Source organism: Dermacentor variabilis, chromosome 5, assembly GCF_050947875.1.
Source record: "Dermacentor variabilis isolate Ectoservices chromosome 5, ASM5094787v1, whole genome shotgun sequence".
NCBI classification, from domain to species: Eukaryota; Metazoa; Arthropoda; class Arachnida; order Ixodida; family Ixodidae; genus Dermacentor; species Dermacentor variabilis.
In genome coordinates, this window is record NC_134572.1 from 56595369 (window position 1) to 56617305 (window position 21937).

The 21937-nt window shown below is 44.0% G+C and overlaps 1 protein-coding gene and 1 long non-coding RNA gene across 4 annotated transcripts in view; one reads left to right on the forward strand and one right to left on the reverse strand.

Annotated features, from left to right (window-relative positions):
• The window catches only part of LOC142582632 (cell adhesion molecule 3-like), a 174526-nt gene that overhangs the window by 23616 nt on the left and 128973 nt on the right, over window positions 1-21937 (forward strand). The window lies entirely within an intron of this gene.
• LOC142582631 (uncharacterized) lies at window positions 8056-13396 on the reverse strand. Of its 2 annotated transcripts, none has more exons than XR_012828463.1 (3): window positions 13018-13396; window positions 12149-12262; window positions 8056-9778 (listed from the first exon to the last, which is right to left on the reverse strand). It is a non-coding gene; the product is annotated as an uncharacterized LOC142582631 (long non-coding RNA). The 2 variants fall into 2 exon arrangements; XR_012828462.1 differs by having other exon boundaries at window positions 12136-12262.

A 21937-nucleotide genomic window follows, 5' to 3' on the forward strand; every position in this document is an offset into this window, starting at 1 on the left:
TCGCTTTCGCAATGAAAGGTATAGGCGTGCAACTGACTATTTTCTCGTGCCACGTACACAGACTCTTCTAGGGAAGCCGAAATACTTGTTTCGACGCGAGCGACGCGCAAGGAAGAGGCGCGAAACAAAGAAAAACGAAAAGAAAGAAATTAAGAGCACATAAAGAAAGAAAAAGAAACAGCGTCATCGATTCGAGTCTATAGCTTTGTTAGCGCAGAAAATGTATAGCGCTGGCGGCAGGAAAAGCACGAAGGTGTGTTCTTTATCCCAGGCGTCGATTTACAGCTCCTCTGGGTGCAGTCAGTGTTACAACGGCCAGTTCACGCCTGTGCACTCCGTCCAGCTCTGATCGATACGCGCAGACGCTCAATTTATCTCAGAGATGGCGCGTGTCAAAGGCTCAAAGCTTTTACAGAGCGGCGAACACTATAGCAATGCACACAATGGGAAACGGCAAACCTATTCGTTCATGTTGCGTGCTCTTTAAGAAACACGTTTATTGCTCTCAGGCAGCGCACCCTGGAGAGTTAGGAGATGACCATTGTCATTTTCCCCTAAGATGACGCCTATATAAGGGCAAAAATGAGTGGCCTCTGCTACTTCTTCATCATCGAAGCATATCTCCCAATACGCTACGAACAATAAAACAAACAAAAAGGAGTGGTGTAAACCTTTGTAGATTAATAACAAGTCAATGTTCAAATGTGCCTCTCCATAAATTCAACATTGGCACACTGAGCTTTCAATAGAATCTCCCTTGAGCAATGTGACGGACAACATCCAAATGTGACAACATCAAATGTTTATGTGTTCTCTCCCTCTGTCGCCGTCTTTTTTGCGGTCAATATGATATGCAACATCCAAATCGTCATTCAAGATGCCAAGTGACACGACATTAATCCCGGGCACCAAAGTGTTCCATAAGACCAAATACCTGGTATATTCTCAGGTGTCAGATTCATATCACTGCGTCGTGCGTAACTGTTGCACGCTTGAAAACAAGTTAAATGTTCTCTCCTGTGCTCTGTTGACACAGATACGCATAAACGAGATTGCATCGCGAAGGAATATGTCTGCCACTGGCCAATTCTATTTTACTACGTTGCTTGCTTTCACGAACACTGCATGCGCAACCTTAAAATGCACGTAATGGTAAAGAACAATTTTCAAGTATATATTTTAAGGCAGGCTCATCATACGACAAACGCACGCGTAATCTTCAAAGACAACGCGCGCACATGTCAAAGGGGGACAAGGACGCTTGCGAAGACACAAATGGCGTTTTCTTGTCAACGTCCATTTGCAACGTCTCTGCGAAGTGGGCCAACCGTAAACGTTCGTTAGAAGATGGTTTTTACACAGGGCTTTGCGAATCCGTATTTATTTTTGTCTTGCTATCTCTGTTTGTTTGTTTGTATTTGTTTTTTTTTCAATACTTACCATGGTAATTGAATTAAGTAAGCCGAACCCGTTATTAAAGCTGTCCTAGTCGTTCTTGCAGTTTATTCACACTTCCGCTACCCGCGTCCAGCAGTGGCCACGGGCAATAAAAACAAGGCACCTCTATAACGCCACTAAACTGACATAGCCACAAAGATTTTTTTTTTTTCACTTTTCTGCCTCTTTTCTGATCCCGAAAAGAAAGCTGCAAGTTTTGTGTTGCTTCCCGTTTCATTCATCTTGTTTAGCCTTGGACAAGCAGGCACAGCAAGCACACGTTGGGCGACTCGGTGCTGTTTCTATATAGAACCACGCCCGCGCTTGCGTTCCTTCGGTGCCGTGCATGGGCCTAGCCACCCAGCTTATATTGAGCCGAAAGCGTATTCATTGATTTCGATTACGCCCCTCTCGCTGTCCTGTTTACCCAAGCGTGCTACGCCCCAGCGTCTCCGTTTGGTTGATTTCTGCCATCCGTTTTCGGCAACGTACGTATGCATACGCACGCACGTACGACCACAAAGCTGCGTACTGGAAGTTTCTCGAGACCTCATACAACGTTCCTGTGTCCTGTAGTAGCGCAACAAACTCATCTGCCCACTAAAACGAACGACAAGGAAAATTGAATCAGTGCCACTGTTTTGTCGAACCTGAGTTGCCTCAGCAATCTGTATGTTATTTCCTCTGTGAAACGAACTCAAAGTGCTGTTTTGAAGCAACGCCGCGACAAAGGCAGAGAAAAAGAAAACAATAAAAGCACAATAGGGGCGCTGATTCGAGAATTCAATTGTACAGTTTGTCGGGGGTGTCTTTACGTTTGTGTCCTGCTGAGCGCGCATCCGCTTCTTCGCGAAACCGTTTCTTCGGAATTACGTGTTTCGCGTGGCAGAGCTTCACGCCAGGGAAAATAGGAGACCTCGTAAACACATGCTATATTGACTGTGTCGTTTTCTTCCCCTCTTTTTTTCCAGTCATGCCTGAATTGAAGTAGTCAAATGTGCCAACGTGTAGTGTACGCGAAGTAAAGCGCAGGCCAGCAAACATTTCCCTCTATGAATGAATGAATGAATGAATGAATGAATGCAGAAGGTTTTAAATGGGTCCACGGCAGGGCTTACCAGCACTACTAAAATACACAGACAAATATGTAGGCGGGAATAGAAACACTATTTTCTCTCTTGATCACTGCTGCTCGCATAGTGGTTGTTCAGGATTCGAGAAGAGCAAAGAACGGGCGTGAAGAACCAGAAGAGAAGCAAGAGCGGAATCCTTTGGGTCTTGTCTGCGGCGCAAATAGAAAGTCGGGCACGAGGTCTCAAGCTTGGTTCGGGCTCCTCTATGAAGAAGTGTCCGTATGTATCCTAGAGAAAGAGAGCGAACCAAAGAAATGACGCTCAGGAAGGTTGTATAAAAAGAAGTGGGAGCGAGGCAGAAGGAACACTGCACAGAAACAAAGAGGAAGAAGGAACCAATGTGAAAAGTGGAAGTGACAAGAACAAATAGCGGAATGCTCTTCGCATGTCGTGGTGGTCGTTAGAGCTTGCGCAAGGAAATGTTGGTCATAAGGGAAGAAGGTATAGAAAAAGCAAGCGATCTGGAAGGGAAATATAAGGGGAAAAAGACACGCAAGAATAAAAGGTGAATGGAAGCGGAACTGAACAGAAATGGAACATGAAGTAACGAGCAAACGAATAGGGCGCTTCGGGCTGTCTTATCTGCGCTGCTGCGAACGACTATATTTCATTGTTTGGAGGAGGGATATACCTCCTTTCAGTGCCTATACGCGCACCCTCACTTCACTATGTCCCGCACCCGTGTGTATGCGTATGCAGCTGCCGTGTTGTGGCGTCGCTTCTCTGTTTCTTCGTTTCTTTCTTTGCAATGTGAGTATCCATCGTGTTTCCGAGTGTTTCAGAAACAACGGGAGATAGCTGGCATCCAGGACACTGTGGGCTCGGCGTGAGGTTTCTTTCGCACTGGCGTAGTGCTGACTTCATTGTGGGCCGACAGCACCTCTGGGCTTTCTCTCCCAAAGTTGAGAGATTTATCTGGCCGCAGAGATATGCCTTTTTTATTCCTTTATCAGTTCTTTACTTATTCTTTCTGTGTGTGTACTTGCTACCGCGACAGTTAGTGGTGTTGAGCTGTGCAAGAACGCCTGCCGCCGAAGAAGTTACTGGTTTATTTAGCATGAAATTCAAAGTTCTTCAGATACCATAGGCTCTGAACGTATGAACTTACACTTTTCGTCGTGTAACGTCCATAAAGTGCAACAAACAATCCGTTTAATATTCAATCAAAAACCAACATTGCACAAAATTCAATTATATCGTCTATGAAGTAAAGTGAACAATTTTCCGGCCTTTACAATACAATTTCTGCGAAGGCAAACTGTCCGATATGTGTATAGTTTGTCTGTAGGCTGTGTAAAAACGTACTTAAGCATAAAAGTGTGATTCCCCTTGTTTTTCGTTTTTCTTTAATGCGAGAACAATATATCTAGACGGGCGTTGCCCACTTCGCAGATATCACGTTCGTCTGAGTGAGTGAGTGAAAAACTTTATCAGCTCTAGATTCACTGGTCTTCTGCGGTCTTCAGATGGAATCGTCCATCTTCTAGCACAACGGTCGGTTGCCCTTAGTCCAGGGCTCCGCTGGATGCTGCTGCCAGTTGTGCTCGCCGAATCAGACCTTCTTGGTCGACCTGGCGATCGCTGGAGAGCACTCCCTCCCATTGCTCCGCACTCGGGTTTGGTATAACGGGTACCACGTCTATCTTCTGGCATGCCCACGTTATGTGATACAGCGTGGGTGTTTCGTGGCACCAGGGGCATTTGTCATTGTATTGTGTGGGATAAATTTTGCTGAGTACGTTTAGGTTAGGGTACGAGCCCGTTTGTAGCTGCCTCCACGCGACAGAGTCCTCTCTGCTAAGGGAGTTGTGCGGTGGTGGATACCGCTTTCTGCAGCCCTTGTAGTAATTTAGTATCGCCGAATAGTCTTGGGGTACAGGTTCGGTCTCCTCGAGGTCGCCTATGTTGGATGCTCGGTAATAAGTGTACCCTCGAGCTATCCTGTCCGCCTCTTGGTTCCCTGCCACTCCCGTGTGTCCCGGCGTCCATACTATCGTATGCCTAATTGGTTCTTCTTTTGTTTGTCGTTCTGTTATGGGGTCTCCGGAGCGGAGTATGCGGAGCGCTCCGTGCCCTATTCTGCCGCGTAGGTAGTTGCGGCACGCTGTTTGCGAGTCTGTAAGGATTGTTAGAGACCGTTTAGACCGATATCCCTGCGCTGCCGCTAGAGCGACGGCCGCTTCTTCAGCCTCGACTATCGTACAGCCTTGTAGTGATGCGCTGGTGATCTCGCGTAGGTTCGAATCAATCACCGTTGCTACCGCGTTGCTGTTGCTCTGCCCCGCTGCTCTGGCGTACGTGGATGCGTCCACGTATACTGTCGTTTCTTGGGGTGCTAGTGTCTTTTGTAGGTATTCAGCCCTCGCTTCCCTGCGCGCTTTGTGTAGGTTGGGATCCATGTTCCGGGGTATGGGTGCTACTTTCAGTGTGTTGCGATACTCGTCCGGAATTGTTTCGGTCCTCTGTATCTCTTGAAGTTGATCGGCGCAGCCTAGTTTCTTCAGGAGCTCCCTGCCAGATGGGGTCTGCTGTAGTCTGCGTTGTTGGGAGACTAGTTGCGCCTCTTTCAATTCGTCGAAGGTGTTGTGTAGTCCTAAGGCTAGGCGCTTTTCGGTTGAGGTGTTGTGGGGAAGGTGGAGTGCGGTTTTGTAGGCTTTGCGTAGAATCACGTCCGCCTGTTGTACCTCACTCTTGATGGGATTGTAGTATGGAAGGGTGTATGCCACTCGGCTGACGACCAAGCTTCTGACCAGCTTGAGTGTGTCCTCCTCTCGCATGCCGTGGCGTCTGTGTGAGATGCGCGTGATCATGCGGGCCACTTGTAGGGTGGATGCCTTGAGTAGGGCGAGCGTGTGGGTGCAGCGTTGGTTTGACTGTATCCACATCCCCAGGATTCTGATGAGCGTCTTTTCCGGTATCGGCTTCCCCTCGAGGTAGACGTGGAGCTTTAACTCGTCGCTGGTGGGGACTGTGCGGTTTTGCTTTCCTCTCCAAACTCTCAGCAGCTCGGACTTCTCAGTGGAGCAGGCTAGCCCTCTTGCTCTGACGTAGTCCTCTACGCAGGTGGCTGCCTCTTGTAACTTCTCTTCTTTCTGTCTGAGCGAGCCTGTGTTAACCCAGATGGTGATGTCGTCGGCATACATGGCATGGTGTATGCCGTCGATTTCATTTAACTGTTTTGCCAAGCCAATCATTGCTATGTTGAAAAGCGTGGGGGAGATGACCGACCCTTGAGGCGTCCCTTTGTTTGGAGTAAGGAACTTCTCTGATCGGAGCCCTCCGAGGCCAATCGTTGCCGTTCTGTTTGAAAGGAAGGCTTTGACGTAGCCGTAGACTCTCCTCCCGCAGTTCAGGTCGTTCATGCCCGTGAGGATAGCTTCGTGGCTTACATTGTCAAAAGCCCCCTTGATATCCAATGCCATTATTATATTCTCCCCACTCCTGGGGACGTTCCCGAGTACTTCTTCTTTGATTTGAAGCAGTACGTCTTGGGTCGATAATTTTGCTCTGAATCCAAACATGCTGTGGGGATACAATTCGTTGTCCTCCATGTACTGTTGTAGTCTCAGCGCCACCACTCGTTCGTACAGTTTTCCCAGGCACGATGTGAGCGAGATCGGTCTGAGGTTCTCAATTTGCAGTTTCTTGCCCGGTTTAGGAATCATCACTACCTCCGCATTCTTCCACTCCTCGGGAACGGTCTCAGCTTCCCAGTGTTTGTTGAGAAAGTCGGTTAATTCTGCGACTAACTCTTCACTGAGGTTGCGGATGAGTGCGTTATTTATCTTGTCTGCACCCGTGGCGGTGTTTCTGGTTGCGTTTCGAATCGCTGCGTAGACCTCTTCTCGCGTGATGGGTCTGTCCAGGTTAACGTTTTCTCTTCCGCGGTAGAGCTCTGCGTAAGCTGCTGGGTTTGTGTCCCCGAAGCATTTAACGCGTACCTTCTCCAGGAGTTCCGAGTCTGGTCCCTCGAACTGGTGGATGAACCGGTAGATGGTTTTGTTGTTTTCTGCCTTGGTCTTGGTCGGATCTATGAGAGCCTTGAGGATATGCCACGTGCTCGCTGTGTTCAAAGTTCCGTTGAGGGAGTCGCTGAATTGCTGCCAATTTTGCCTTGCCAATTGCGCCGCGTACTCCTCTGCTTTCGCTGTGACTTCTGCGATCTTTATCTTTAGCTTCCTGTTGTATTTTTGTTTCTTCCACCTCTTGGTGAGCCCGCGTCTAGCTTCCCACAGCTTGAGCAGTCTGGCGTCTACCTCGGGCGTCTGCGTCGTTCGCGCGATTTCTTTGGTGTAGTTGCGCTGTTTTTCGATGAGCATTTTCCCCCACTCTTCTATCGATTGGATCCCGTTCTCGGCCGATCGGGCCGAGATTTCGGGCCGATCCCGAAGGCAATGCAGCGCCTCAAAGCGCTAGCTTTCACAAGGAAAGAACGCGAGTTGCTGGCACGAGGCGCAAATGCCAGACGTTTCAAAAAGCGACTCTGGCACGACGGAAGCATGCATGAGATCGTAGCTTCCTTGTGTGACAAACCTGAAACTCTTCATCGTGTATTCATTGAGTGCAATAATGCCATTTTCTCTTGAAATCTATTACTGTGTACTTTAAAGAACGATCTGTTCTCTTTAACCTTTAATCCACTTGGCATTCATTTTCTTTACTTTTTTTTGCCATATGAGTGTAAGATTTAACCGATGGACGTTATTGTTTTGCATAGTCTGCGTATACAGTCTAGTGTAGTCTCTTATTGCCTGTCAGCACAGTAACGTTAGATGCCAATCTAAGAATGAATACTTTGTTCAAATGGTTGACAAAGTGTGCGATTTGTACCAGACGGTTCATTGCGTCGAGTATTTTATTTTAGTGTTTGCCCTTACAAAAATTTTTAATGTGTTTTTTTAGAAAGTCTTTTGAATGTTCTCTATAGAACTCTATTGTGTTTATTTTGATTGCCTATAGAATTTTCCTATAGAGTTTCAAAAGTTATTTGGCCACCGCATTCTTATAGGAACTCTAAAGACGCATTTCTATAGAACATTTCTATCGAGTTGCTTTAAAGATGCTAAAGACAAATTTCTATAGAATATTTCTATCGAGTTTCTTTAGAGATGCTAAAGACAAATTTCTATAGAATATTTCTATCGAGTTTCTTTAGAGATGCTAAAGACAAATTTCTATAGAATATTTCTATCGAGTTTTTTTAGAGATGCTAAAGGCAAATTTCTATAGAATATTTCTATCGAGTTGCTTTAGAGATGCTAAAGGCAAATTTCTATAGAATATTTCTATCGAGTTGCTTTAGAGACGCTAAAGACAAAATTCTATAGAATACTTCTATGCAGTTGCTTTCGAGTACCTACAAGCAAATGCCTATAAAAGCTAGGCCAATACGTGTAAAGAACTTGCAATTTACCAAAGTTCTACTGTAGGCAATAAGGACTACAGTAAATGCAGTGGCAAAATAATTGGTGCTACAACCACAAAGTATTCAGTTTGAAATGTTTATTGCACTTCAGACTAGATACATACTTCATATATGTGACATACACGCTTCAGACTAGAACTTGCAACACACAAACTGTAGCTGCCAACATGCTTCTCAGGTCAAGCTGGTGGTGCAAACACGCGAAACATGAGGTAAAAGAATCAGTGGCAGACTTGATTACAGTTGACACCTGGCAATAACAGGCTTGACTAGGACAAGAAACCATACCATTAAAACTGCAAAAGGAGTGCCTGTTCCAGCAGTGCACATTGAACGGTTGGATACTAAAGCCTGAAAATAGACTGATATGAATGTGCACTGCAATGTTGTGTCAGCCTGATGAAACGACACAGCAGTTTAGTTTGTTTAAGTGCAAAAATAACACTGGCAGTCGCTGTGAAAATGTGGCAAATAATGGCTTTCACAGATAAGTACACCATATACCGAAACCACACAGCATATTAGTCTATGTGTAAAATTAGCACTCGCAGGCCCTGCAAAAATGTGGCAAACAGTGGTTATCATAGAGCAGTACAGCATATATCGTACAAAGTTTAAAAGCTTGTATTTCGTTGTAAGGGAAACAATTTTGAGATCAGAGCCAATATTCTAATTAGGGTGAGAAATACAAACCAGACCGACACACGCAACGACTAAAAAAGAGATTTAGCTCAGGAGCTCCTATGTAATGCACATAAACAGTAAATAGTTTTTCTCGGCAACAATGGAATCAAATTTGATGAGGTTTGATACATTTAAAAATGTTTAAATCATAGTTTTACATTAAAACTATCAATATTTATTAAAATTTGCTGAAAATAGCAAAACTTGAAGGAAAAGGACTTAGTTTGCAACTGTAAAAAAATAAAGAAGAACTAGCACAAGTTCGTTAATTCTGTAAATTTTCCTACTCAAATACATCCAAAATACAGAAATACTTTTGAGACAACCACAGCACTAATTTGAAGTTTGTGGCATTTGAGAATTCAACTTGTTGCAGGAAGAACTATTTGGCAGGTTTAAGAAAAATAACACCACGAAGCTTACTAATCCCCGTCTCTGTGCCAGAAAGAGATATCACAGTTCTGCAGACTCCATCTGCTATGTCTAAAGTCAACAAACTTGATATATGAATTTACAGCTTACATGAAATTGTTGCAATGTTTGAGAGTTTCGCACATCTAATCATAAATTAGTGATTGTATATTAGAGCAGCATATGGTATCTCTAATTTGCCAGATTAAATTATGGTATTAGGTCCAACAGAAATGTGATCTCATTTTTTAGTTATGAGTAAGATTTGTTAACCTTACTGCTCTGTTTCTTCAAAATTTGCAGTTTTCATGAATTCGTATCAAAAGCAGACTAGTTGTCTGAAAATGTTTTATCATGGTACTGTGCTACGTGAATTATGCTTTTTCAAATAACATGTTTACTTTGATGCAATGATATTTCTTTATTTTATCTGATTCCTTGCTGAAAAACTGCACAGTATTCACGAGATATGAATAAATAAATATTAAGTGAATAAGTAAACAAATAAATATTGCGGTTTGTCTTATCATTCCACCACCAGCATGTCCTGTATGGAGCTTTGGCTACTGCTCACATGTTGCAAGTTCATTCTTACATGATCACCTGCTATTTCACTTCCCAGGAAAGGAGCGAGGAAAGGCTAGTTTTTGGCCTCATTTGGTCCGTCTAGTAACGGCGACGCTGGAGCCTGGAAAATACAATTGAAATTAATTTTCAAAAGGTGTAATGAACATTCAGCCATAATGTATTAGCAGGCACAAACATGCCACAAATATCTATATAGTTGTAGCATTATGCTAAGTTTCATTTGAGTATTTCAGAAAAAAATTATACAGAAAAGTGGCAGAACACCCCACCTCCCCACCACTCTGCCAAACAGCGGCAGTTCTTTTGAGAATCATTTTTGACAATATCTTTACTTTCCCAAGATACTGTGACATCAGCACTGGGCCAATGTGCCTGGCAGTAGAATATCATTGCTGATGACAAAAAGCATCTCCAAACGACAACAGCCTAGTCACACATTAATCTCATCTTGCAATGACAACACATTCCCCATTTATAAGATAAGCAAGCAGGAACACCCACGAGCTAAGAGTCCTATACAGACGTCACACTGTGCATAGGAAACAAATTTTTTGAAAAGAAGGGAATGACCTACTGGCTTCTATTGCTGAGCAGTAGACAAAATTAATATTCCATCCGCTGTTAGCCATAGTTGGTATGTACTATGCTTAATATGCCAATAATAAATTTCTCACATGGAGCTTGAGCAATCATGATGATGCATGTAAGTATCCATTGTATGGGGAACAATAATGTTTTAAGTTGTTTTCGCAAATTATGATGGATAACTGCCAATTAGTGGTATTTGGAACACAGTCGCAGTGTCACTGTCAGATACAATGGACACAGTATATTCGTGCTTTTTGAGTTATTGAAACAATTAGTTTCTAATCTAGTACAGGTATGTACACTGATATGTATCCTAAACGCAATGATAAGACTTCCCAATTGCAATTGAAAAGTTAATTCAGTTTTAATTAAAAAGGGTCCTTCTTGCAACATGGCATGTGAAAAACTGAAAACAAAAATTATACTAATCATGCAACTTTGAAAATTGATTGCATAACTGCTCTGTAGGTCAAGCAGAAAATTTAACAAGAAATAACGTGCCTAAATCTAGTTGCAACAAACAAATTTGTTACTACGAATTCAGACAATTCAGTAAACAGATTGTGACCCAGTCTTTTTATGTGGCATTCCTCAGCGAATTTGTTGGTCAATTGGTTGCCGCAGCTGAACAAAACAGATGAACAGTCTAAATCTGGCGTGCAGCCCCAGTCCCATGGGTGCATGGTCAAGTGGGACGAACATACTGATCCGGGGAGTGAATTATGGTGCTGTCTTAGGCACGTGTTCAGGCACCGGCCAATCTGCTGCATGTACATTTGACCAAATATACACATGATCACAAGAATAGACTACACTACCTCTGACAGACACAAGACAAATTTAGTGGTATCTAAGCAAGCCTTTCTTGTCGGGTGCCTATATGCACAGCAGTGTGCAAAAGAATTGAGAAAGGCTAGCAGGCAAGGGAGGCTTGCTCGGTGAAGGATACCACCAAATTTGTCGTGTGTGTCACAGGCAGTGTACTGTATCCCTTTCACATGTGGTCAAGCGTACATAGGGCAAACTGGCCGGTATCGTATGTGTATAAGAGATCACCATATTTCATTCAAAAGACCAGTATGGTCATCCAACTTGGCCGTACATTTCCACAACGGGGCTTCATGTTGGATTACAATCGTTCATCTGTTTTCATCCACTGTAAAAATCGACAAGTGAAATCGATGAGGCATACCACATATATAGTAAGACATGTGGGTGAGCCGCCATTTCTAATGCAACAAACAAAAAAGGCATCCTGCGTAGGTCACAAGGTATCCATATCAGTCTGTGCCTATGTACTACTGAAGTAAATGCAGCATAGTAAATACTGACCATCATATTAATTTTCAAGAAATTAAAGCTCACCAAATGTGTATTTCGCAGTGGCTGTTACTAAGGGAACAAAGAAGTAACTGTAAAGATATCAATGATAAACAAAGGTGTGCACACTACGTGCTTAGACCTGTGACATATTTAGTCCACTACACTTCGAATTCCTACATGCACAGAAAACTGCACGAGATTGTAGCACAAACAGAAAAAAATTATGCAAATAAGGGGTACAGCATAGGAAATAGTTTTCAAAGAATAAAACCACAATAAAAAGTCATAAATACAGTACGTACAAAGCAAAAATTATATTTAACTTGCAGGTAAGCAACTTACGCAAAAGAAATACTAAACATCAGGAAAGGTTAGGTATAGTTTTATACAGAACACAATAATGTGGGCATAATGGCTTTGCACACAAATAGGTAGCAAGTTCAATAAGGTTGCATAAATATTTAGTCTCTTTAGTAAGCTGCAGTATGGAATGTGTTGACAAAATTCACCATGAATGACACCAAGCCCCCTTTTTGGAACACATACATTTCATACACACCTGGCATGACCATCCAGATCACAGGCCATGCTGCTGCAGCCATATATCCAGAGGGTCTGCATTTCTGGGGGCTCCTCGATCTTGTAGTTTATGTTGTGGGTCACGGCCTCGCCACTACAAAATGAGTTCCATGTTAGCTTATAGCAGTGGCACAATAAAGCTGTGATATCGTGAAAACATGCAATCAGCACCTAAAAGGGTCATGAAAACAATGTCTGCACTAATGTGGAAAGAGAGCAAATGCTTGAAATTATCGAATGTCATGACAATAGGGACCTCTACATCAAATAATGTTTTGGACGCGCCGTAGCAGCAGATTACAATCTAATCTTAATGTTTTTTCCATTACTTAGTATAGGCAACGTTCCCCTGTCACGTTTAGTTAAGTCTGTTATGTCAACACATCTTGTCTTGGAAATAAAGGTGTACTAGTAGCAAGCTGTGATTGGCTTACATTTTTTCCCTAGAACTGTTCGTTAGCCAAAAACCTCGTAAGCAGAGATTGTGCACAACGTCGAAGCATTTATAAGTGAGGAAACGTCATTGAAGAAAGAATCGAAGAGGTGGACGGGTCGTTACTATGCAACTTTAGCAGACAGGCGGGAGCTCACGCACAGCTGCACAAGGTGAACACGATTTCCGAAACTTTTCTCAGCGGAAGCAAACGCTTATCAGGATTATCAATTCCGCACTGTGGCAATAGAGTTGCGTACACAATTTTTACAACCAGCGCGTAGCAAGTATCAGCACAGGGTTCACTGTTGACGTGGGTGTTCCACTTGCTACGTTCGCAAGGCACTCTATACAGACACGGGAAGCACACACAACACGGATGAACGCACGTGTAGTTGGCCAGCACGATTGCTTACCGTTTCAACAGTACGGCGAGGTCGAAAGGCGCTCTCCAAGTTTCCAGTGATGCGTCTGCGATGTTACTTGCAGCAAACAAGCCGCTGGGTAGTGGACGAGCTGAGGCACGCTAATAATACGCATTACTTCTTTGCGCCGTCCAGCAAGCTTTCCACGACAACCAGCGGAGACAAAGGGAACGCACTCCACGGCATGAAAATCGTTGGTCCACATTTAGCTGGCGCGCCACGCATACGGCGTGCTTACAGCGATACTCAAGCTATCGTCTGGCACTTTCGTGCTCGCGAACTACGTCTCATTTCATTACAGCAAACCTAATAACACACGATCAAACAAACACATCGATGCAGCTCGCACAACAACCGTTGAAGACGGAGCAATTACAACACGTCGTATCTTCGTATTCTACCTGTCGCGTTGAATACGAAAATACCGACGCTGCCAGCGCCGTCTGTATAATAGTGCGGCTGTTGTGGCCTCCGTGATTCCTACAATAATACCCACTACAGCAGGTTTTGTGCCGTTTTGGGCCGAACTACATACATATGTTGCTAGACAAGAAGAAACATTGACATGCTCATATTGTGTGCTATAGTTTAGGGCAGAAATAAATTACATGCAGTATTCTTGCTTTTGAATCGCTTATGCCACATGTAGTCAGCAAAAAGCATGGCCTTCAAGATTCGGATAATTTACCCTGCGTAAGCTATTGCTGGGGTGTGATTTTAACGATTTCAACCTCGGTCACTGGCCTTAAAACCTTAACTGACTTTATGCGCAGCCGTTACCTGCACTACATGCGCCCTCACTTCGTTTCTCATTGAAGTAACTTCCTGCTGTCGTTTAAATGTAGCCCAGAAATTGTCCACACAACATCGGAGGTACACATGTGCAGTGTGTGATGTTTCCGTGCGCTTGTGTCCGTCGCACAGCAACATAATTTATATACGATGATTTTTAATTTTACCCGTGAGGCACAGGTTACGCTTATGTGTTCCCTATCTTGCTTTCGTGGCGATGTGCTTATCATGCGCGGATCGCGCTCATGTGGTCCGTGACTTTTCAAGATTCCTTGAAAAAAAAAAAAATTCGTTTCTGCAGCGTGCATTTGTCGCATTTGAGTGGTGTGTGCCAGAAATGTGCGGCGGCGTTCGATGTGTTTCCGCCCCAAGTGCTGCAGTCACTGCATGCCAGCAAATAGATATGACGCGATTGTAGCAGTTTTGCTTAGTGTTTCTCGGTATACATCTTTGTGATTTGCCTACATATGCGATATAAACCACAATGCGCGCTTCCGTTATATTTCTTTGGTTTTCCTAATTTCGATTAGTGTGATGTTTGCCTTCGTCAATGAGTGTCTTTTTAACGATGCTCTTACTTCCTAATAAAAAACCTCGGAAATGCCGATTGCAAGAACCAGCGTCTTCCAGTGCCTTCCAGTGTGAAATCAGCGCGTTGTTATTACTTTTTTTTTAAGCACTGGATCGCACTGGGTACGCTGGCGCTCGCTGGGACTCACTCGAGACCAGTGAGAACGCTGGATAAGAGAGCTGGGTCACACTGGAAGAGACGGTCGCATTGGAAACCGCTGGTTGTGTTTGTGCCGCGCTGGCTCCAGTACGCAAGGACGAGCGCTGCTCAATATTAAATGCTCTATACAATTTCATCACTTCATACTAATCTCTTGTCCTAAATAACGCTATATCTTAGGGTCATAGAACTATTTCGTGTCGCAGCATGGAATAAAGGTGCGTGAGCTGCCTTGTTTATTCCTGCACATGTGACAATGAAAATCACTTTCGTTTTTTTGCATTTTGCCTTTTGACAAAGCGGATAGCTAAATTCTTGAACGAAACCATGCAAACGCAGAGGATGCCGCTTTTTTAGTAGTTCGCACGTAACATATGATTGGGAGTTATCGCCATTGTCGCAGTGTTGTGGAGTGGACATGAAATCCAGAAGTCGTTCAGACGCGCTCGAACAGACCCCGAGTTCGAAGCCTACCGCTGCTTGATATTATCGCACCGATAACAAGGCTGAGGCGATTCGTGCGCTTCCACTTTCCCTATTGTACTAAAAAGAGTTCTGAGGCTCAAATACACACATTTTAGCTTTCCCCAGCATACCCGCGCCGAGATCAGTCCCCACCGAAGCTTAGGCATAGCGTATCCGCCGAGTCCGTCTGCACGCTATCGGCGCGTCTAACCTCAAGAATCAAGGAGTCTAACAAGGATAAATTACTTTATATTTCAGATTTCGCATCGGTGCATTCAAATAAACAATTTTTTCATGTCTACAGTGCCAGCACAAGAAGTGAGGAGCGCCGATGTGACGCGTCATAAACGCAGGTATATGTGCTGTCGCCGAAGGCTCCCAGCACTAGCCTGCGCTTCTCTGACGAAGATATATGACTAGACAGACGTGTAGACTGAAATACATCACTGAACTAAGAAAACATAGCATACCCCTCGCGTGAAGAACAAGAAACGGCTATCGAAATCGGCAGTAACAGCCCATTCATGCAGCGTCCCGGATCGGTGGTTCATTTAGGACTTTTTTCGAAGTTAAAATACCAATCGCAAGTGAAAGTCGATGTTATGGCACTTCCGAGCACACTATTGAATACGGAAAGCAAATTTTTCTTTGTGGTACAGGCGTGAGTTTTAGTTGCTGGGCGATAGCGCATCTACCACGTTTGTGCAAGACTTCTCTCTGTGAAACTAAAAGTGCTTCTCGATTTTGGTATGCTAAATTATCCGCTCGTGTTCGTATGCTGGCGTGGCGTAGCGGTAGTGATCCAGGCTGGGGATCTGCAGGTGCGACGATCGAATCCTGGTCAGAGCACTTCTATTTTTACATGTTCTTTTTTTCGTTTTTCATTGCACTAAAACGCTCTCTGTTGCTTTCTCTATTCAAAAAATGCATACGGTGTCTAGGCACCGCGTATTTAACGCGCTAGAGCTGTTTTTCGCACCAGTAACCAGCGCCTCCCAGTACGCCGCGCTTGCCCAGCACCCCATGCATCCAGCGCGCGGCACTGGACCCATAATCCAGCGATGCACTGGATACTGGGTACTGTTTATAGAGTGAAAATATAGAGCCGTTCTTAGACAGGCCGCACTTTAGCTTCTTTAATGTCCTATAAACGTTCCTTTATAGAACTCAGTACATATGCCATATGATGGCACATTTTTAGAACGGGAATGGAGAGCCAGTCTAGAGACAGGCCGCATTAGAAGTTCCGAAAACGTTCTATAAATTTTTCTATAGAATTTGGTGCATAAGATGTCAACACGACCTCTATAGAATTATTATGGTGGATGTAGAGCCATTCTATAGACAGGCCGCATTAAAAGTTCTGAAAAGGTTCTATAAACATTTTTTCTGTAGAATTTGGCACATAAGATGTTAATACGACCTCTATAGAACGTTTCTGAAAACGTTCAATAAAAATTTTTCTATAGAATTTGGTACATAAAATGTCAATACGACCTCTATAGAACATTTATGGAGGGTGAATGGAGAGTCGGTCTATAGACAAGCCGCATTAGAAGTGTTAAAAACTTTCTATAGACATTATTTTATAGAATATTGTACATATGATGACAATAAACCCTCTATAGACTGCTTATAGAGCGTGAATGGAGAGTCAGTCTATAGAAAAGCCGCATTAGAAGTGTTAAAAACTTTCTATAGACATTATTTTATAGAATTTAGTACATATGATATCAATACACTCTCTATAGAACATTTATAGAGAACGAATGGAGAGCCATTCTATAGACAGGTCGCGTTAGAAGTTTTAAAGACATTCTATAAAAATTACTTTATAGAATTCAGTACATAGGACGTCAATACACCCTCTATTGCACATCTATTGTGTGTGAAATGACTTGTTTCTATAGAAAGGTTTCTATAGACTTCTTATAGAGATTCTATGCAGACGACTCTATAGATCGCGAGTTCCTATAGAGTCCCTTTTGACTCCATAGGAATTCATTAGGAGTTCTAAAGGAACTCTAAATCCATTTTCATAAGGGTGACGCTCTGACACATTTAAAACGAGTTTGATGTTTGATGGCTAACACTTGTTTCGATGCGTAGCCGAGCAGGTACTAAAGAAAAAGAAATGTGATCGTGACCTAAAGGGCAGAGCGTTAAAAAAAATTAAATTATGGGGTTCGACGTGCCAAAACAATTTTCTGATTATGAGGCACGCCGTAGTGGAGGACTCCGTAAATTTCGACCACCTGGGGTTCTTTAACGTGCGCCTAAACCTGAGTACGCGGGTGTATTCGTATTACGCCCCCATCTAAATGCGACCGCCGTTGCCGGGATTCGATCCCGCCACCTCGTTCTCGGCAGCCCAACACCGTAGATACTGAGAAACCACGGCGGGTGGTAGAGCGTCGGGCTACTGTGATGGAAGACAGAAGTTCGATTCTACCATTGGGCCTGTATTTCTTTATAGAACTATAGGCGGACTTCACTCACTTTTGAGCTATCGAAAAGAAAACTCGAGGTTTGTTGTGAGTAAGCGAGCAGGTCACATTGTGCAGGAAATGACAAGTTTATGAGAGATACGAGGTATAGAAATGTCACTTTGATAAATGAGAGTGTCAACCGTGAGCACGAGCGCGCAGCTGTCCAGACGTCGGTATCATCACATTCTAAGTACTATGCTGTCGCGTAATTATAGCAAGTGGTGCCAAGTACGGAATCCATGACGTCATGTTACGCGCATCACGTCATTCATCGGAGTGAACAGACCTTGTGCTGTCTAGGTGGTGTAGGTTGTGTCAGCGACGCATGCTCTAGCGTGGAAGGCGTCTGGTGACTGCTTTCCTCCTCTCTCGCCACCGGAGCATTTCTTGCCGCCGCCGCCACCACAAGTGGAGAAGGTGCTGAGTTCAAGAATAAAAAAAAAAAGCTCGTATCGTTTGACCACGAACGAATTGGCTTAATTTTCCTAGGTGACTGTCCTTATGTGATATACCAAATGAGCGCTGCCGTGGAAGGCAATGCCGGTTATAATCTAGTAATTCGGCATTTTATGTACACCGTGTTTTACAGCGAAGTTGTATACGACTAGCCCATTCATCCGTCCGTCTGTCGCCTGTACGCCGAAAACTCCTCTGGCAGAGCCCCATGCGTATGCAAAAAAAAAAAGGAAAGAATGAGAGGCGCCCGGCCCGATTGGATGCGCCAGTAGTGACGTCGTTGCTCTCCGTCGCAGCCGAGCACGCACGCAGCAGTTTATCTCCGGCTCCGCAATGGGTAGGCTACGCGTCATATGTGCTCCTAAGGAGCGGGCAGCTTTCGATCAGCGACTTCCGGTCTCTATCTCATTCATCCTTTTCTCCCCATACCCCTTCCGCGTGCAGTGCTGTTGAGGTGTCCTCCTGTGAGAGACAGTTACGGCACTTCACTTATCTCTTCCATTTCTCTTTAAAAATCACTTCACACATCAGCGACGCCGCGAGCAGAACCGGGAACGAGCTTGTCTACGCAGTGCCGAAGCTGCAGCCTGGGCACAAGAACAGCCTCGTGCAGCCGAGTGCAATCAGCAATAATGTACCGAGGATCCAGCAGCCTGCCAAGCTGTTCTTTAATGAACCTTCGGGATTAACCCAGTGATAAACACCGGGGCCGTACATTTCAGCGGTGGTTAACCATCTGTGCAGAGTCCTTGGGTGGTGATTTTTTTGCTGTTAGTACATTTTATTTCCATTATTCATTCTATAATTATTGCTCGGATATTTCAGTATTCTACTTCATTAAAGACTGCCGTATTGAATATTCTCTACGTTCACTACTCTGACACGTCGTAATGGCATTGGTACTAATTTAAATAAGTAAATATCTACGTGTTCTTAACAATTTATTCCTTGTCAAATCTTACCGAGGTCACCCTTGTTGTGAAACCAACCACTTCTCATCTTTTTTATCAATATGCACTGATTTACCTAGTAAGAGACGGTTATGTATAGCCACGAGCTATTGCCGCTAAATTTAGTGGAGGGCCGCGAAAAGGTAAGGTTGAGATGCCAGTAATATCTGGGCGCACTTAGATTTAAAAAAAAACACATGAAAAAGCTCATATAATGGCCCAAAAGCTGAACTTTACAGTTTTAGGGCCTTCACTTTTATTAGAACATGACACATCTCTACGCTAAAATAAAACATAAGAAAGGCCTACTCTGTGGTTCTGGTTGGCATATACAATGTAGTTAAGCATATTGAAGTTACATGGCTTTATTTTTATTTTTAATATAAATAGGTTGACAATAAAAGCATTTCCTGAAGCTATGTCAACACATTGGTTCTTCAAGCTCAAGCAGCCCCTCAATAGTGGTCGCAGGGAAATTTGCGTCGGCAAGCAAACTGCATCGTTTTTAAAACACGACCCAGAAGGCGAGAGAAAACACTGTGAGGGGTGTCCTGGCAGCAGCTTAGCTCAAGCTGGTCTTTTTCTCTCTCTCTCTTTTTTTTTGAAAAATAAAAAAACTCGCGACGCTGCAGTGTGTGCTAGGCGATCCCCCGGCGTGCAGCGTCAGGGATTTTTTTCAGTCAACGCTGATCATGCGACTTTAGGCCCTTCTTTGTTTGTTCCCACGTAGCCCGGTTTGTTTTGCGATACATTCACTTCCCATAAGTTTCTTACAGCCTGGAAGGATATTGAGGGCGTGGCGTTCGGTGTAGGCGTATACTTCCGCCTTTCTCTAACACAACGGACGAGGAAAGTAAACCAGATAAACAAATAATAAATAAATAAAACGGGGGGAGTCAGCCAAAGTGTCCCCTTCATACACCGTGTTTTTCTTTTTTTTTTTCTTTCCTTTCTTTCGTCGAAAACTTCGCGGCTGCTTCTCGCTGCCGCTGTTATTCTCTTTTGCGGCGGGAGCTTTAATTAAGGACTGCCGTAAACTCGGGGCAAAAAAAGAGAAATTTAATATGAGCGCAGGAATTGCGGCTCGTCTAGACGTCCTCGAAAGGGCCTCTTCGTTTGAGCGACGCGCCCTGTAATACCGTCTTGTTGTCGTGAAGCGCCGTCGGTGGCTGCGCTATCCCGGACGTGAACGCCGCCGAATAATGCCGAGCGAGCCATTGTCAAGCGGCGCGCGGCTTATATTGAACACGTCGGCTTTGGCTGCGTCGAATTTTGTATTATACCCGTCGCACGAAGTCACAACGCCGAAACTTTTTTTTATTATTATTATTGGTTCTTAGTGAGAGAGCTAGGCCGTGTTTCGAAAGTATGCGAACGGTAAGCCGTGTTACATATGTGCCGTCGACCTTTTGTTTCCTCCCGTGGTGATTGCGTGTCGCTACACTATCTGGCCATTACTTTTCTCGTATTTTTTTTTTTTTCGTCTGTTCGAGCGCTTCATTGTTCGTGTCTCCGGAAGCCACGTCTGTCGGTCGATATTACGTGTAAGCGTAATCGCGAGTCCCAACTCTTTCTCTGCGGCAAGCCAAGAAACGGGATATGCAAAACACCGGCGCGCCCGGTATGAAAAGCTTGCTTTGTACAAGGTGCATCGGGTCAGGTATGCGCCGACCTGATATACTCTATTTTCTCGCAAATGAAACCAAAATGAGGTAGCTGCCTGCTACATTTCTTGCAGTTTGAGACGCAATTGCGAACTCTCGTGTCGGCTGTGATTGTTTGACTTTTCACAATAATGTTTGAACGTACATATTAGAAGGCATGACGTACTACGAAACTGGAAGAAAAGAACTAACGTATCAATCTGGGCAGTTATTAGAGTCAATGTAAATACGAATTTCTCTACGCTAGAGCTGTTCTTTCCTTTGTGATTTTTTCTTAACGGACGTGTTCCTGACACCCTGAAGGAGACCAATCTCCCTTTCCGAAAATTCATTAGCGACTTATCGGTAAATGCGAGAGAAATGCGTGAGCATTATATCGCACCATTCTGAGGTCCTGATTCTATGATTTAAACCGCGTTTATTACCTTATACAGTGTTGTTCAGACGCCGACTTCACACGCGTCCTGGCTCTTCGAGGAGCGAAGTCCAACTGTCGGGTTCCGGAGCAGATGACTGTCAGCCGTATGCTGCTCCATATATACATACATACATGCATACATGCATATATACATACACTTTTTACCACTTTGACGTTGCTAATGACAATGCGTTAAATATTGCCTTACGGGACGTCCTTTGTTATTCCATTGTTAATCATTTTGTTAGAGCTTTATTTTTCACCTGCCGGTTGCCTCTATTGTTAGAGCCTTACTGATTGCCACGCTGCGTTGCTCGCTTATGCCTTCCTGCCGTTGAAATTTCTTGCCTGCGCTTTAAAAGTAATGACAACGAGGTAATCTAACTGAATGATAATTAAAAGAAATCTAACGAACAAAGCAGATAAACATTTAAAACTTATGTTATTCTGTTTTTCTTGCTCCGCTATACTGACTTACAGAGCATTTAATTTATTTAAATTATTACATGTTTAATGTATTCCGCGCGATTTAAAAGAAGAAAATCGTAAAAGCACATGTAATAGCTCTCGTCATGGACTCGAACAGGACCCGAAGCCGTGCTAACTGTTATTCGCTCAGTCAATGATACCGCTGCATCAAACGCTTGACCTTTATTGGACCTGCCCCATTTTGCAAGAAGAAAACATTTACCATTACCACCACCACCACCACCACCATCGTCGTCGTCGTCGTCGTCATCATCATCATCATCATTATGCGGGCTCTCTAATGCCATACTACGGATCGCCTCACGGCACTGAAAGCAGGCGCTGTGAGCAAGATAAAAAATAATAGTAATAATAAATAAATCATAAAAGAGGGAAAGAAAAAAAAAAGATGTGAACGCCCTGTCACGCAGTGAGCGCAGTGCCCTTAATCCTCGGGACCTAGTGGCTCATGAAGAAAG